Below are 17565 nucleotides of genomic sequence, written 5' to 3' on the forward strand. Positions count from 1 at the left end.
GAAGTAATACCTTACATAACTGGCCCTGGGGGAGAGTTATGTGTCATGAGGAGAAATAGTTTTGCCAGGAAAGGTAAAACACAAAAGGCGAGAACTCATGGAAGAAAACAAGAGGCCGGTGGGAAAAAAAACCCCACAGCTATCTCTGCAGGTTATCACCAGGCAGACCACACCGAGGAAAACAGCTAGAGAGATAGAGCGGCAGATTCACAGTCGATTCACTGCTTATTGCAGCGAATGCATCCGTAACCCTTCCCTGGTGGCAGATTTGGCCTGTCTGCTGGCGCCAGGCAGGTGAGACAGCTCGTCTGACTCCTGCTGTGCTGCTCAGGTCCCTCACTGGACACCAGGCCCACACAGATGGGGTTAAAAGAACAGAATGCTTCAGCAGTGCTGGAGCTGGGACTAGTTCTGAGATGGGAGAAAAGGTCCACCGGCTGCATGGTTTGAGGAAAGTGGGTGACTGTGAGGTTGGTGAGGGATCTGGGGGTAGGTGATGTCCCCTGAGTCACGAAGAGTTACAGGAAGGACCAGGGATGCCTGGGGGACCTGCTAATCATAAAACAGCTAGGGCTGGAAAGGACCTTAAGATCATGCAGTTCCAACCCAAAATGCACCCTTGCTCCTCCACAGGGGACTGCCTGGATGGAGATGAGGACAAAGCACAGCAGGCTACCCTGGGAGCTCTGGTCAGGATCTCTGTGCTCCTGTGAAAATGGCTGCAGACCTACATGTACAAAATTACCCTGGAATGGCATGACATGGTGTATGTTTTTTATGTATAAATGTATAGACAGGTCCCCCATGGATGGCTTGGCATGGGAAAGGGAAGCCCTCTGGAAAGAGGGTAAGGCTGGACGAAAGAATGAAATAGGCTTGTAATTTATTGGCAGCCTGAAACTGCTCTTAAGAAGGTCACTCACTGATGGGCCTGCTGAAACATTTGGCCCTTCATAACCAGCAGCAGCTTTTCTAAACCTGATAGAAGAAAGAACAGTGACACTCACTCACCGTCCCAGGGAGCCCCTTGGAACTGCAGATACTCTGATCCTCCCTGATGCATCAACAGTATCTTCTTCCTTTTTAAGCCACTCTGGGAGAGTCAGGGATTTCAAATGACCTCTCGAAAGCCTTACAGACCACATGTAAAGCCTCCTAGGAAATAAAAACCAGCTCTTCCCTTCTTCCCACTAGCACTGCCTTCAGGGATGGTACCCCACTACACAGACATCTTGGCAATGCAGGATATTGTTAGGAGCTGAAGGTCTTAACCAAGACATCAGTAAACATCCAAGCTAAATAAACTTAACATGCTCTTTGACAAAGTACATTATTTCTGTCACTTCAGTGAGGGTCCTTCACCTGATAGCAAACATTTGTTGACAATCACTGCAGACAGAGTTTCAACAAAAAGATGGAAAACATAATGTAAGCTGGAAGCAGCAGCGAGCTGTCGTACTGTGTCTGATGTTAAGCAGGGAAATGGGTTTGATTTTTATGGATGTCTTTTGCACTTCAGAAAACTACTGTAATTGCAGATACCAAACTGAGTAAGATAGCACTTCTGCTGCCAGTACAGACAAAACACTCCCCAAAGCCCATTATTAATAGAAAGGCAGCGGCATTGACAGCAAGATAAAAAGGTCAAGAATAACTTTTAGCCATTTTCCAATTAAAAGGAAATTAAAAAAAAAGGAAAAGAAAGTAATTCTGGTCATATTCTGGGGTGAAACAGAAGTGCAGATTAGACAAACACAGTATTTGCACCAGGCTGAGAATGCAAATGCAATTTAATGACCATTAAGTATCTATGGAGCAATGAAGTCTAGGGCAGATGGCCATGCAGGGCTCTCTGGCTGGTTCTGCAGCCCTGCTCCAAGCCCTGGCCAAGCTGCCCCAACTGAGCCCTGCAGCTGTGAAATAGGGAGTGCCACTGCCCTGAATAAGGGGTCTGGGATCTGGACTGAGTGCACTGTAAAGAGCAGGTGATTTTTAGTATTGTTGTTGTTGAAAGCAGTAGAGCTTTGCTGAGGGTTCAAGAACAAGTGAGGAAATACTCCAGATCTGCTCGCATGCTTTCTCTGCCTGTGAAAAATGCTCCTAAGACCCAAAGCCTCAGCACTGGAAGAACTTAAAAAGAAAAAGAAAAACCCACCAGAAAAAAAAAAAAACAAAAAACCACAAGAGAGAGCAACTAATTAATTCCAAAAACCCCAAACCCCAAAATCTGAAGGAGGTTTGGGGAATAAAAGAGTCCACTTTCTCAAAAGACACATAATAAATTGTGTTAAAAAAAAAGAGAAAAACAAAACCACAGAAAAAGGCCATGCAACAAGTCCCAAGAAGATACTTAAGCAAGATTTCTACAATAATTTCTATTAGGAAATGGCTTTGTAAGAAGTGATTTTGCCTACTCCTTTGCAGTAGGTTTTCTTATGTACAGCCTTGTTAAAAAATGAAAATATGGAATTGACATACCCTCTATCTGTCTCCTAAACCTGTTTTCTTAATAGCATTAATTGAACCAAAACAACTACCTGGAACCCTAATTTTAGACAACTCTATAGATCCTGAATTAAATCTGCAATCATGAAAGAATGAAATATTTGACCCTGGATTTTGTACCCTCACATGTGTGCTTTCAGGTCAGACACAACCATTAGTTCTTTTACAGAAGTATTTAAAGCCCTTAGTCTAAAATTATTGGCAGTACTGATTCAAGTATTTTCAGAATTGGAGCATAATTTACTTCTGAAAAAAGGGTTAACTGATAAGCTGTAAAGAAAAGATACTTGAGCTACAAAAGCAGGACAATTTTCAAGCATTTGTAGCATATAACATCTTATTCTAGCCAACAAGAGAAAATACTGCAAGTGTTGAAGTTAGTTTTAGAATTTTACCTGAAAATCTGATACTGTAGCATTTTTGTCAGAACCTTGATCAAACAGAAGTTCAATTCTCCTTACAAGACAATCTAAAATATTTTAGAATGTAACTTCAATAAATTAGGTCTTCAGATTTATTCTTTTATCCTTAGTAGCTTGTGAAACTGTAAAATCCATACAAATCTGACAATGAAATACTGAGAAAACTTGAAAATGTGAAATATTCTTTAATCTATCATTAAAAATACATCATTATTCTTCCACCTTTCTAAAGCACTGCAAATACCTTAATAACCTGTTGGAATTACAGCTTTATTTCTATGTCCTTTAAGGCGGTATGCTATGATTGATAGGGAGAAAGAAGTGTTGCCTACACTGGTAGGAAAGCTTTGCTCTTAACATTGTTACATGATAAAACGGAAATATAATCGATGTAGTTCTATGGTTTAGTTAAAGAATTTATCTCTTCCAAGGTGTAGGTAATATTTGATGGGGCTTTATTCCAGACTAAAAAATGTTGGATTCAATTTAACAGATTATATAAGACAGCAACACAACTCTAAAGGTCAGCTTTCCTTTTCCTATAAATCACCACATTTCTATCACGTAGACTATTCAGGATGAAGAGCAACAAGTATTTGTGTAGCTCTCTGAAAAAAAATAAAGTGTTTAATTAGCATGTTTTTATCTCTAACTGCACAACTGAGGAAGTATAAACATAATTATTTTTAAAAGAAGTAAAATGTCAGATGCTCAGCAAATGCAGTATAATTTATCATAATGTACTTTATCATATATGTTATTGTAACATAGCATTTCATTACAGAATAATTTTCCCAAAATGTATTTGATATTCAACTTCAAAACAATTCAACAATTCAAAGTGATATTTAAAATCCTACCTTTTAAAGGAAAAAAAAATAAAATTCTGTACCAGTGAGTGTGGATTTTTCATACTTTTCCTTTACAAAATTAATATATTTTTTTTTCTTACTCCTCCCCTCTGTCCTCAGTAACATCTCCCTTTTTTTATTCATAGAATCAAAATCGTTTCAGTTGGAAATGTCCTTTACAGGTCATCTGTCCACCTCCCCCTGCAATAATCAGGGACATCTTCAACTAGATCAGGTTGCTCAGAGCGCCATCCAACCTGACTTTGAATGTTTCCAGAGATGGGGCATCTATCACTTCTCTGGACAGCCTGTGTCAGTGTTTCACCACCCTCTTTGTAAACATTTTCTTCATTCTATCTAATCCAAATCTACTCTTAGTTCAAAGCCATCACTCCTTGTCCAGTTGTGACAGGCCCTGCTAAAAAGTTTGTCCCCATCTTTCATATAAGCCCCCTTTAGATACTGGAAGGCTGCTCTGAGGTCTCCCTTGGAGCCTTCTCTTCTCCAGGCTGACCAAGCCCAACTTTCTTAGTCTGTCTTCATAATAACAAAGGTGTTCCAGCCTTCTAATCATCTTCGTGGCCTCCTCTGGACATGTTCCGACAGCTCCACATCCTTCTTACGTTGGGGACACCAGAACTCAATGCAGTACTCCCGGTGGGGCCTTGTAAGAGTGGAGTAGATGGGAGAGAATCACCTCCTTCCACCTGCTGGTCACACCCCTTTTGATGCAGCCCAGCATACAGTTGCCTTTCAGGGCTGTGAGCTAACACTGCTGGGTCGCGTCCAGCTTTTTATCCAGTAGTACCCCCAGGTCCTTCTCTGCAGGGCTTCTCCCAATCCCTCCTTCCCCTACCTTGTGTTGATAATGGAGAGTGCCCTGACCCAGGTGCAGGACCTTCCACTTGGCCATGCTGAACCTCCTGAGGATCACATAGGCCCACTTCTCAAATTTATACAGGTCACTACATTGTAACCTCTAGAAAAAAAAACAAGGCATGCAAATTTCCAACAATTTTAGATGGTTTTCAGTGTTAAAAATCCTGAATTGCGAACACTCTTAAACCCTATAAATTTCTGAATCAGGAAGTGTTCCACACAGACTGGAAAAGAAGTGTCATGGAAGAGAAATGTCTTCTTTTCCCTAGAGGGAATGGACGTCCATTTTCAGATCTCTGTCTCATGTGTTCTTTGATCACTCTTTCCTTTTCACTTTAAATAGAAAAAAAAAAGAAGTCCAAATGTAATCTGAAATGAATTCAAATCAAAACAAGTTGTCTGTGCTAAGCTGCTTGTACTTTGACAAGGTCCTTCTCCTGTCTCAGCTGTTTGGGAGCAGTTCCCAGCCTCTCATGCAAGTTGGGGCAATTCTGCATTCCCTATGCCAAATGAATACTGCACAAAGTACAACTTCATGAGAATTTAAGGATGTTTTGAAAAGCTACTGCAAATCATACGCTTTCATTACAGCAGGCTAAGCAAAAGCGGTATGTGCTTACATGCATGACGTTAGTGTGTGGAAGCTGAGGACATGATACTGAGTTAGTCTTGAGCTGCAAGACTACCAGCATACAGGAAGGAGAGATTAATGGAGAGGATTTCCTTTACACATATTGGGCACAAAAAAAGTCCTTAGGTGGTAATCTGATTTTGGACTACAATTAAAGAAAAATTTACACAATGCATAGGGAATGCCTTTACTATCTTCATATCAGTCTTAACATTAGTTTTGGGTGCCATGTCAATGTTGTAACAGAGGATGAAATCTGCTGTTCAGGTAACCAAACATCTTCGTGTGTTGTGAGAAAGTCTGTTTCTATTAGATGAGGAGCACAGAGAACTTCCTTATAGCACGTATGTTCCCTGAGGCAGTATTAATTTATACTAGTGACTATTATAGAATGACTATAATAGAAAATTATGACTAATAATTCATTAATGATTATCTTCAGTGTCTTGTTTTGCATGGATGCCAACCTTGTGCCAGGTCCTGTACAACACACAGCAATCAGGAAAATATCTGCCACCCTACTGTAACGAACTTAGCACTGTATTGATCTTTATCATGCTCAAGGAAGTGGCCAACATGAACATTTTACTACAGCAGCTAACACCAGGAGCTATTCCTTTGTTTCAAGTGGAAGTTTTCATCTTTTAGCCCTGAAGTTGTCAATTTCAAATCCCACTAATTCTGGGTGGGAACTACTATTATCACGCATGCCACCTGTCCACATAGATTTTGGTAGAATGTTCAGTAAAAATACATAAAAAAGATCACCTGACTTCCAAATACTCTTCAAAGATTTAAAACAAACTATTTTAAAAGCACACCAACACCTCACTTTTTTCTCTTCTCTGCTTTTTAATTTTAAATTTCAGGCAATTAGCAACAATAATAAGGATGAAGCAAATGCCTTTCTCCAGGAGCACTGCCAGAATATTACAGTTTTGCTGGTCCCCTCCTGCCTGTATTACTCTTCTCCACCTTCTAAGCCTGCAAGCCATGCTTCCTCTGGTTCGGAAGGTAGCTGATAAGATAATTACACTGATTTCCTTTATCCCTCCATGTTCTTGGCTCACCTTCTTCCTTCACATCCATCTTAACTTCATGTTACTCTGGGCAAGGTTTTGCTGTCCAGGTCTGGCCCCAGGCAAGAGCCCAGTAGCAGGGTCAGTTCCCACCTCCCCTTCTGCTCCCATTCCTGATCCACATACCTGTGTGTTTTCCTTCCTTGGTTTCCCTACTTGCACTTGTGGGTTCTCACTTTCCTCTTGCTTCTTTTTTTGGCATCTGGTGGTACCACACACAAAGCCTCAGCAGCACAGAAATCAGGCAGTTTCTCACAAATCTGCATTTCATGTGAAGCTTTGTTACAACAAGCTCCCTTTATTTATGCAGAAGAAGGATGCTGCTGTAGCTAGGACTGCAGTCTAGGCCTTCAGAGAGGTGTATGTACTTCTCGTTTGCCCCAGGCTTCTCATGTGGCTGAAGGAGTGCAGTATCACCATGCCTTAGCCCTACATCTGCAAGGGAAATGAAAAACCCTGTATATATCTGTACCCATATAAATGTAAGAGCCTACGTATATATGTATACACCTTTATCAACTGAGCTATGAAAATATATTGCATCATCCTGTAAAACTTGGCAGACAGCAGCTGCCTGTGTGCAATCATATTTTTTTAATGTTTCAGAAAGAGAAAGCAATTCAAACACATCTTTGTTTATATGAAATAACAGTAATTTTGATTCTTATTACCAACATAGCCAAAACCTTGACAAAGAAGAAATATTGTGTCTCCCAAATGTCAAATATGAGACTCCAAATGCAAGTGAGTCTTTTCAAAGTTTACTGAAAGAATTCCTGATCAGTGCTTTACCTCCCAGTCTCCTGTTTTCTACCCTTTTTAGATAACAGACTGAATTTCCTGTTTAGGGCTGAAACTGTAAGGCTCGTCTTTCAACATCACCAGTCTGTGTGTTGTATCCTAAGCTTATATTTACTGACCTGGAAAATAAAAATCCCCATTACCTTCTGAATCAGCAGTTATTTCAATGCTGTGCAGAACTCACAGAAGTAGATACACAAAATTTAACACCAGTGCAATGCACATGAGTGGCAATCAAAGCAACAGAAGCCTAGAACAAACAGTTTGATGAACCTGAAAGCTTCATTGGAAGAATATTGATAGTCCATTTGCAAGTAGGAAAACCGCCTGAAACTTCAGAGCTGATTTTTTGGGAGATTTGTGTAGAGGCTTTTATTTGTTTTGTATATCACTACAGAAAAATAATATGTTCCATTATGTATTTTACAGTCAGTTGTGCAAGAATGAGAAATGCAAAACAGTACACAAAAAGCAGATAAATGCAGCTCGCCATAAGAGTGTAAGTGCTTTGAGACAATAAATATAAGAAGAAAACTGACAAAATGTAAACATCTGATCTTTTGCATCAAGGCACAATACAGTGCCCAGCATGTGGTCCAGAAGCACCTCTATTACTCCATGGAGAGAGGAGCACATTTCTACACAAATTTTATGCTATGAAACTAGATGAAACTATATGATCTCTGGCATATAAATAAGTCTGTTCACAGAGTCTATTCACAGTAAGATCCAGACCTATGACTGAGGGCTCAGGACATCAAAGGGTTACAAATAAATAACGTGAAAAGTGAATGCAGGCTTACTAACATGCAAAAAGTGAATTTCGTAAACCCTGTAGACCTTGATTAGACCATTCAATCTCTGAAGTTTTGCTGAGGTTGTGTCTGAGTATGAATTTGCTCTAACTTTCTATTTTGCGGACATCCTCAGGAACAGAGAGTGAACAGCTGAGAACTGTGGAAGTCAGTGAGGTACAACATTAAAAACACAGCAGGGCAGAAAGATGTAATTTTGTGCTAGGCTGCTACAGCATCTGATCATCCTTGAAATGTTTTATTTCTGTCATGAACAAGCCTACTGTATGAGTGAGTAAAAGAAGTAGGAAGGAACAAATTATTCTTAAAATTCAATGTGGTTGATGAGGCATCATAAAAAATTATTCATGTTTAGTATAAGCAAACAGACGTGACATTATGCTGGCTGAAGGAAGATGAGACACACCATCAGTAGAAAAAGAGATGGAAAGTCCACTTGAGAGAAATAGATGAAAAAAAAAAGAAACACCAAGAAACGGGGAAGAGAGATAGGTGGGCCCAAATGTGGGTTGATAAGCAGCAAACCTGGTTTGACTCCAGCAGCCTGTCAGCCAGGTAACATTTTAAATGGATTAAAACAGGGAGGGATTGGTTCAAAGTTTGTATCCCATGAAAAATGGCCCCCCAATTTTGTCCTGAAAGGAGGTTGTAATGAGGTGGGTGCTAGTCTCTTCTCTCAAGTAACAAGTAATAGGACAAGAGGAAATGCCCTCAAGATACAGCAGCTGAGGTTTAGACTGTATACTAGGAAAAATTTCCTCACTGAATCAGTTGTCAAACATTAGAACAGGCTGCCCAGGGAAGTGGTTGGGTTACTTCCTTCAGGTAGTTAAAAGATGTGTAGATCTGATACTTAGGGGCACACACTTAGGGTTTAGTGGTGGACTTGGCGGTGCTAGGATAATGGACTCAATGATCTGAAAGGCCTTTTCCAACCTAAATGGTTCTACAATTCTATAATTCTATGGTTCAATATGCAAAATTGCATATGGGTGTGAAGCAATGAGGAAACAAACCCACCTTGGATACCTTTCCTTTTGCTTCCTCCCCATGCCCTAGCTATAGCCTTTTTATATTAAGTTTGACTCAACTTCTTGGTTATCCTTAAGATGCTCTTCAACAAGTGAATTTAAACATGGGGCAAAAATCCAATCCATGTTCTTGAAAGCGCAACTCAGTATGCTTCTAAAACCATTTCTTTTTCTCCAAAATGAAAGCCTATGCAGGATGTCTGAGCATCCTGGTGATGTGGTCAAGCCTTGGCTGGTGAGCAGGCCCCCATGGGGTGGGAGTCCAGTGTAACTGGAGCTGGGTGTCAGGTGCACAGGACACCCTGGGGTGCCCCTGGCCCCAGCCCTCCCTCTCTGTAATGCTATACTGGCCTTATTTACACTCAGGGCTGCAGTCACAGTGCTCCCTTCTGTGCTGCTTTTGCAGGGGTATGATCAAACTGGATCAGTGAGTCAGCTCCTGCCAGCCCCACTCCCTCTCCCACCCGCACTCATGCAGGCACTCACTGAAGTGGGTCATCCCAGGCCTTTCTGCTTTGCGGGGTGGCTTCTCAGCTTCTGGAGAATGACTGCCTCCTCCGTACTTTAATTCTCCAACTGTCAGAAGCATCTGCCCTTTGCTGGCTCTCGACGCCAGGACCTCAGGGACACAAACTCATTTTTGAGGATGAATGTATTCCTCGCTCTCTGCCTTCACAGTTCTGCATTTCTCTCTTCAACCCCCCTACCCAAAGCCCCCACCCAAAACACGCTGCCCGCACTTCCCATCCCTGACAGAATCGCTATAACTCAACGGTAAAAAAACAGGAGGGGAAATCAAAAAAAAAAAAATGGAAACAAGGAAGAAATGGTTTCCATGGCAAATTTGCAGGATTTAATCTCAACACAAAAAGAAGAATTTTAACATTCCTTCCCTGCTTTAGAACATGTTGGATAGCAAGGGAAATTGTCTGTTATGGGTTGGCTTCAAGGGTGTTGCACTGATTTATGTCCACAGAGACTTTGTCCTATTATTTTCTTTCTTATTTTATTCTTGTAATCAGAAAGTTGCTTATCACTGCCCAGTGAAGAAGATTAACATAATTTAAACCAAGCTCTTTGTCAAAAGCTATTCAGAAGCCTGCAGAGCTTACTAAAAAATAACCAAGTTTCACGATGTTTCTCCCTCTGAACTTCCTGTTGAAGCACTGATGGCAACGATATTATTTGCTATTTGGTACTTCCGAGTGGTACAGGACACCCTCGTGGAAATTACCCTTTCTCATAATTCTCCAAAGGTCTTTTCTATGGTGGCTGCAAATATCTCATTTGATGACATTGTGACCCAAGACACAGTTTAAGGATGTAGCACAACAGACTTCAGTTGCCACTCAACATCAATAGCATCACGCTGCTTTAGTTTTCAAACGCTTATTTTTTCCTCTTGTGAATTCACTCAAATTGATCCGGGAGGAGAGAGCCTTTCTGCCTGGCACCAAGTTTGCACACTCTCCAGTTTTGCAAGTACAGACATAAACACATTCAAACAAAGCCTGCAAATGATAAAAGATGGTTAAATAAATGGATCTTTTGTCTTGTGTTTCTTTTAGCCTGGTAGCTGTTCTCAAATGTTCTTGATAAATAGCTGCTGCCCCACCCCTCAGCTCCACCTTCTTTTGTGATTCATACAACTTCAGTGGAGATACCAAGCAGTAAATCTTCTAGATATATTTTCAAAACCAGCAGCATCCATACTGTTAATAAAACCACTACTGTACTTTACCGACACTTATATTTCCTAGCGTAACACCACTTTCCTTGAAGAAACAACAAAAAAGGGAAATCCTAGGCAAACTCTCAGTCTGCATTTAATTTAAGTAAGTGAAACAAGGCTTTTGAGTTGTGGTTTTGAGTTATTTCGCTCCTGATATCTGGAAGGATTTTTATGTAAAAGCAGAATCAGTAATTGTTTCTTTGTAGATACCTCACTAAACAAAACCCTATATATTTAAAAAGGTTAACATGTACAGATAAAATCGAGTTACATGGGACCTGATGTGTTCTTCAGCTGTAAGCACCTTTTCCTTGGTCATATAAGAATATATGTGCTTCTATATTGTGCCAACTCCAAATGTTTTCTTTGACACCTTCACCATGTTTAGTGATTTTTTTGGCCTCAGTACACTGAGTACATATGCGTGTCAAAAATAACAGCTAATAGCCATAGGGATTTTTAAGGATCCTAATCATATTTGCCCCTACAAACTAAGTGCTTACTGAAGACAAGAGAGAATATATAATATTTGTAAAAATCAATATATATATATGGGTTTTTTTCTCTTCATTGCAATTTCTGCACAATGTTCCAATGAGATGTAGACCCAACATGCATAACTCAGATCTATGTTTTTGAACCATTTGCCATTTATTAAAAATAAATAAATAAAAAATTCCAAATACACAAGCCCCAAATTATTTGTTTGGACTCTATTATTTGTCCTAAAATACACTCATGAAAGAACGAAAAAGACCAGTGTCTGCACTCTATAGTTATTTAGTATTTGTGAGGTGGCAGCTCCCTGAGGCTTTGGTGTAGGTCTTGGTGCTTTCCATCTGTGGGACTAATCCAGTTTCATTATAAGCTCATAAAGACCTAAACAAGGATCCTCTTGGCACCACCAGAATAGAAAGAGTAACAGAAATGGCTGTTCCTGCTCTAAAGTACCCACTGTTAAAGTTTGAGTTGGGTTTTGTTTGGGGCTTTTTTTTTTTCCCCTAAGAAGAAATAATACAGTAATCCTAAATAACTGGGTATTACTCTTTTTACAGACAAAGGTAGGATTGGTTGCTTCTTATGTCTAGTGAATGTAAAGAAGTATAAAATAAACACATGCTTATTTTATTGTAAATACTTTTAAAATGCTTGTGTAATTATGTATATATGTACATTTAACTTATCTGTTGTATTTTTCAAAAGTTGTAATAAAAAGCTTAATCAACAGTACTTAAGTGTTCAACAATGCACGTTAAAATATTAGGTGAATGGGAAAAGTTCATGTTGAGATGAAATTTTTTGAAAATCATTCATGACAGAGGGTTCTTAATTCTGTTGGGTTGGCTCAAAAGCTGCTCAATGTCTTTTCAATAGCTTATTCTAACCTAACAAGTCTAAACAGAAGAGATTCAAAGAAGGATCTTGGGACAAGAAATCAAGTGTTTACAACCCATCTTAACTGGTATATAGTGAAACTGGAATCCATCTGTAATCATTTGTCATCATACTGCCACCTCTCAACATTTTCTGAGCTACTGGCTGGTGAAAGGAAAGAGAGAAAATAATTTGTTATCTACAAAACATTTTGTTGCAACAGATATTTTTTTAATACATTCCCAATATAGAGAAGCTTTTCTTTGGGTATTTCTCTCACAAGTCACAGATGGTGAAGGGGAAGACATAAAACTTCATTGGGCATAGCTTCTCTAAGGAGCCCTTCACGTGTTAGTTAGCACATCAACAAATTAGTTTTTCAGATTAATCAAACCTGCACTGCATTTGTCCTGAGTATAGGACTTAAGAAGTATTGCTAAGAGAGATCCTGGTGGTTTAATTTATTTCAGCACACCCAAATTCACACGGTGGCTCCAGAAGGCATTTTTAAGTGATGGTAATTGCGTGTGAGCCTCCTCATGAGTCAGATGAGCTCTTGCTTTCCTTCTACATTCCAGTGAATTCATCTGGGTGTGGGAGCTGGGGAAAGCTTGTTAAATATAGAGCCCTGGCACTCAGAGACAAATGCAATGCTGCAGGACTGCTCCTATTTCTTAAGAGTTTGGGCTGGGTGAAGGGTGTCCTCATTATCATTTCATAGTCTTTCGTAATTCTTTTTCTATATCAAATAGTAAAACTAGAGAGTGCTAAACATGCATTAACATGATTGGCTTGCTGCCTTTATTTTCACCTTCAGAAATGAAAGCATTCTGTATTTGTGTCTCTCTTTTTCAGCCAGATGCCACTACCCATTTTCTAGGCACTTGCATTAAAGAGGTTAATCTCATTAAGAACTCTATAAAGCACAATACCTACAAGAAACTGGAAAACTGGGGAAAAGTCTACTATTACTGAACTGACTTTGCTGATTTGTTTTTTGCAACCGGGTGTTTCAATGCAATTGCAACTTTTTTTCTCGGTGCATTAAATACAGCTAATATCAATTAAATAACCACAAATTAGAACTTGATAATATTCTCATGGAATATCATCATCTGACATCTTTGCCAAAAGTACAACTGCACAGTATGTATCTTTATACATGCTGCTCATCTACAAACACTGCATAGTGCACATATTTCTGGAGGTGATATACATTGATTTGAGTCATGATTCTACAGATCTTCTGGCCAATCTCCACCTCCCCATACATATAGAGAACACTCCATATCTCAATGTAGCTTTGTTAATTTGTCATAAAAATGCTGATCTAAAAAGCAGAAATTTTTTATCTCTGTAAGAAAGCTCTGTAGGAGCTCTCTGGGCAAACTGGTCTGGGTTACCATCCAAGTTTCTTGACTTATAGTCTGAGATTTGCCCAGCTGGAAAGCTGCTTTTGCAACTGCCATTTGGTGACAGCACTGTCTATTACATAGCAGAGAATTTACTGTGGAGATTGTTTTTTTTCATAGGAAGAAGTTTCAAAGAGCAGAGAGCACTGCAATAATGGAACAGCCACTTAGGAGTTAGGTCCATATTCTGTACGTCAGAAATGTCTTTATGACAGGAAACCAAGAAATTTGATGTGGAAAATATGTCAAAGTTGCGTTCTGGTCTTCAGCAATAAAGGTTTGCCACAGCATGCTCACAGTCATGACATGATTAAGAACATTTCCAGTTCATTTGAAACAACATGCTCTGGCGAAACTGTCAGGATATAATATTTACCTAATAATGCATAGATTCTATACCAGCTCAGGACAGCTTTTCATTTATTGTCCTCGGTAACATTTCAGACACATCCGTGCTGAGGACTGAATCCTATAGAATTCCTTGCAACTATTAAGAAGAGGCCACAGAAATATAATTATGACAAACTTCAGATTATTACTGGTTAAACAGGCTTAATTCCTGGGTTCAATTTTGTTACTTGCTTGGAAAACAAGAACATAAATGAAGAAGGCAGGTACGTTTTCAAAGGGAAAAAGAGTTCAAGGTGTTCTTTTCCTGAGTTTCCAATTGTAAACCCTTCTTTTCCATGGAGCAACTGTAGCAGCAGGTGGTATGTAATGCTTTGCCACTGTCTCTACTAATATTTGCTGACAGCAGAGGAGTAGGACAATGTGAGTGTCCTGGGCTCAGATTCAGGCTGTGATGGGGAGGACCTTCTTACCACTGTCCTTGAGCTTTGGTTTCCCTGTGCTAATTCGTCTCTGTCTCTTCTCTTTGTTTGTGGCACTTTCTTCCCACACTTGTTGCCTTTTCCTACTCTTGCTTATAATTTCCAGCCACAGTCTCCTCATCCAGTCCATCCTTTCTCTCTTCTTTTTCATTCTTCTATGCCCCCTCTCATGTACAACCAACTCAAATGCATGCCTCACACCCATAGTCTCAGGTCTTTCACTCTTGTTCCTCATCAGACCTGCCTCTTTCCTTCCCCCATCATATCTTAGCTTCTTCACCTGGTCAGGCAAGAAGTAGGTACATCTCCACTAGGCTGTTTCTCTTCTCTGACAGAAAATTGAATTTGGGATTTATGCCCTATAAAATAGTTGTGTAAACTATTGCACCTGCAACCTGCTAACAAGGGAAAGGGAAGTGGTGCTGCCCTCTGCTACTTGTATCAACACCACTCACATGATGCTTTTAAAAAGAAAAGTCTTATTTCCCAAAGACAAATAACTAAAAATACTCCTGAGTAGGGCCATCATTCCTTCTGCCTACATGTACATGTAATTTCCATGCTCTTTACTTCTTCGTTTAATCAATTCCTATGGTTGCTCCATGGCCAGGTGGCTACCCCAAACAGCCCTTACCTGAAGGGTGCAGGACACCTGCCTGAATGCGTCATTCATATAAACAGGTCTGGAGTGAATACAATACGCACGTAAGTGTGAATACAGCATTTCTTGGGATCAGGCCTTGCAGTGGTAGAAGTCCTTGAACCTTGCTCATGATTATCTGCTTTTCTCCCCCCTCACTAGAAATAATGTGCCTTTCAGCTCCATATAGCTTTACATTCCCCTGCATGCTTATTATTCAGTTGTATTTTAAGTGCTCTTCCAGTTTTCCCTCTGCATGTGACCACCCACTTCTCCACCTACAGTCTCTATAATGTGATTTCTATCTGCTGTAGCTTATAATGGTTTAAATTATGCTAATTGTATTCAAAGATTAAAGTAAAAATCAGTACAACTATTATTCTGCCCATATACTGTACCAGTGCTGGTAGTTATTCACTTCAGAAATGAACATGGCTAATAAGATAAGAAAATTACACTTGCATACAGTTAGTCAGTTTCATATTTAATTAGTGAGAAAAAAATCATTTCCATGTCTTCTTATTGAAGTAAAATTAACTCTTTTGCCTCTGACTATGCTCGCTGTCTTAACTCCAATTTGTACCATGCAAAGTGCTCTCCACAACAGCTTGAGATTTGGTTTCCTAAATCACTTAAGCTGTTTCAATATTTTTCTAGAAATTCCATAGGCAAACACATCCTCATGGCACCACCATGGACCACTGAGACCATGCCTTAGCAGCACACGCAGGGGGTATTGCTTTCCCAACAGACTTGCTAGTTATAAAGGTGCAAGGGTTCATTCCACACATATTTACTGGTTTGATTTTGTTGACATGTCACAAACAGACTGGTCTCCAAATCACTCTCAAATTCAAGAGTAAACTTCTTAAACATTTACTGTGGCAACAAAAAAGTGCTTTCAGGATTTAAGATGGCCATGATATGCTGTCAGAAGAGGCCAACACACTCCCACACTTGCTATAAATAACGAACCAGAACACAAGTACAGGCTAGATTTAACTGAATTTCTTGAATCGCTGCAAAGTACACTTTGCTACATGTTGAAGAGATAATGTGTCACAACACATTTTACATAAAGTGAAGAATCTATCTATGAGAAACACTTCTGTTTTGGATTTCCCCCTAAGCCAGGATCCTGGCAGGGACCCTCACACTTGAAGTGGTCTAGATCTCAATCTGAAGCAAGTGGACACCATTTCACCAAGGAAAACAGAGTCTCAACCATTTGTATAGAGGTGTGGTTTGCCATGTGGAGCTTAACTCTGCTTGCAGATGGATGGGCAGAGTGCTCTAAGAGCTCTTGTACTCATCTTGTTTCTCTAATAGAAATTCACTTTTTTTATCGTTTTTTAAGCCCTCTGTTTAGTTTTTGATAAAGCTGTGGGTGAGGGCAGAGAACCAGGGCTGCCAAAAGGGGTTTGATTTTGTTTGCACATCCTCTTTCAGAATATTCAGAGATGAGGTTTTCAAAAAGCATTTGTCAGCAATGATGAAACCCCTGCTGCAAAGCCAGTATGTTGTCTTGTGAAAGAAAGTTCAGTTGCAGACTATTTAATGTCAGGGTACTTCTAGATTTCCTGTGTCCTGGGGCTGGGGTACTTTTGGAATATTGGCTTATAAAAGGCAGTTTGCTTGCTGTGATTCGCTAAAATCTGAATGTTTAATGTTGCACATTGCAAATTTATCCAACTATGAGTCCACCAGAAACAACTCAAATCCAAAGCAGGTTCAGCCATGTCATTGCGAACACACTATCCCATTTAGCTTTTTCTTTTAACATCACTTTATATCCATTTCCACATGACCTCTGATGCACTTGTTACCAAAAATGTAGGGCAATGGGAAATCAATCATAACAATTACAGATGCTCCACCTTTCCTGTTATTGGACTTTTATTCTTTAGTTTGTTTGTGGTTTGCCTCTTTTTCTGATCCTGCAAAATTTATTATTTTATCTAACAGTCAATATGTTTATAAGCTCATTATACCTTAATGAGCTAAAAGCTACATGTCCATACTGCATATTAACCACTACAGTTTTAAGTAAATTAAAAGTTAGGTATATTTTTAATAGAATTCAGTATATTTATCTCAAAAAAAAAAAACCATTCTGGAGAAATCATACTGTTCTACAGTTCTTTTCCCAGCAGTTTCAAGCCAGTATTTTTAAACACACACGTGTGTATGTTGTTATCCTCCATGCCAACAGAAAGACTTATGGGTGAAAGTTGCATTTTGTCAATATTGTAAAACCTACAGTGCACTTGCCTAAAACATCAGGAACATCTAATTCATTACCACATGCAGAAGAACCTTGATCTTGTAATAGCAAAATCTGACTCCCTGCCTGGGATGTTGAATTTCTTTCAAGCTAGCATGGTTGTGGGGATTCAAATACCTGATTTATAGTTTTTATCATTCTACGTAGTGCGTTGAAAGTGTTTCTGAGCTTGTGACTGATAAAAACAACAAGAATTTGAAACGGGCTGAATTTAAGAGATACAGATGTGCTACAAATTCATATTATTTTTATAATAGCTGCAATCAATTATCCTGGACC

The 17565-nt window shown here is 39.5% G+C and overlaps 1 long non-coding RNA gene across 1 annotated transcript in view; it reads right to left on the reverse strand.

Moving 5' to 3' along the window:
* LOC133215326 (uncharacterized) overlaps nt 1-17565 on the reverse strand; it is a 520488-nt gene that overhangs the window by 383908 nt on the left and 119015 nt on the right. The window lies entirely within an intron of this gene.

Source organism: Neopsephotus bourkii, unplaced genomic scaffold (genome assembly GCF_033783945.1).
Source record: "Neopsephotus bourkii isolate Nb327-2 ecotype Australia unplaced genomic scaffold, CSIRO-AGI_Nbou_v1 NB_962, whole genome shotgun sequence".
Classification (NCBI taxonomy): Eukaryota; Metazoa; Chordata; class Aves; order Psittaciformes; family Psittacidae; genus Neopsephotus; species Neopsephotus bourkii.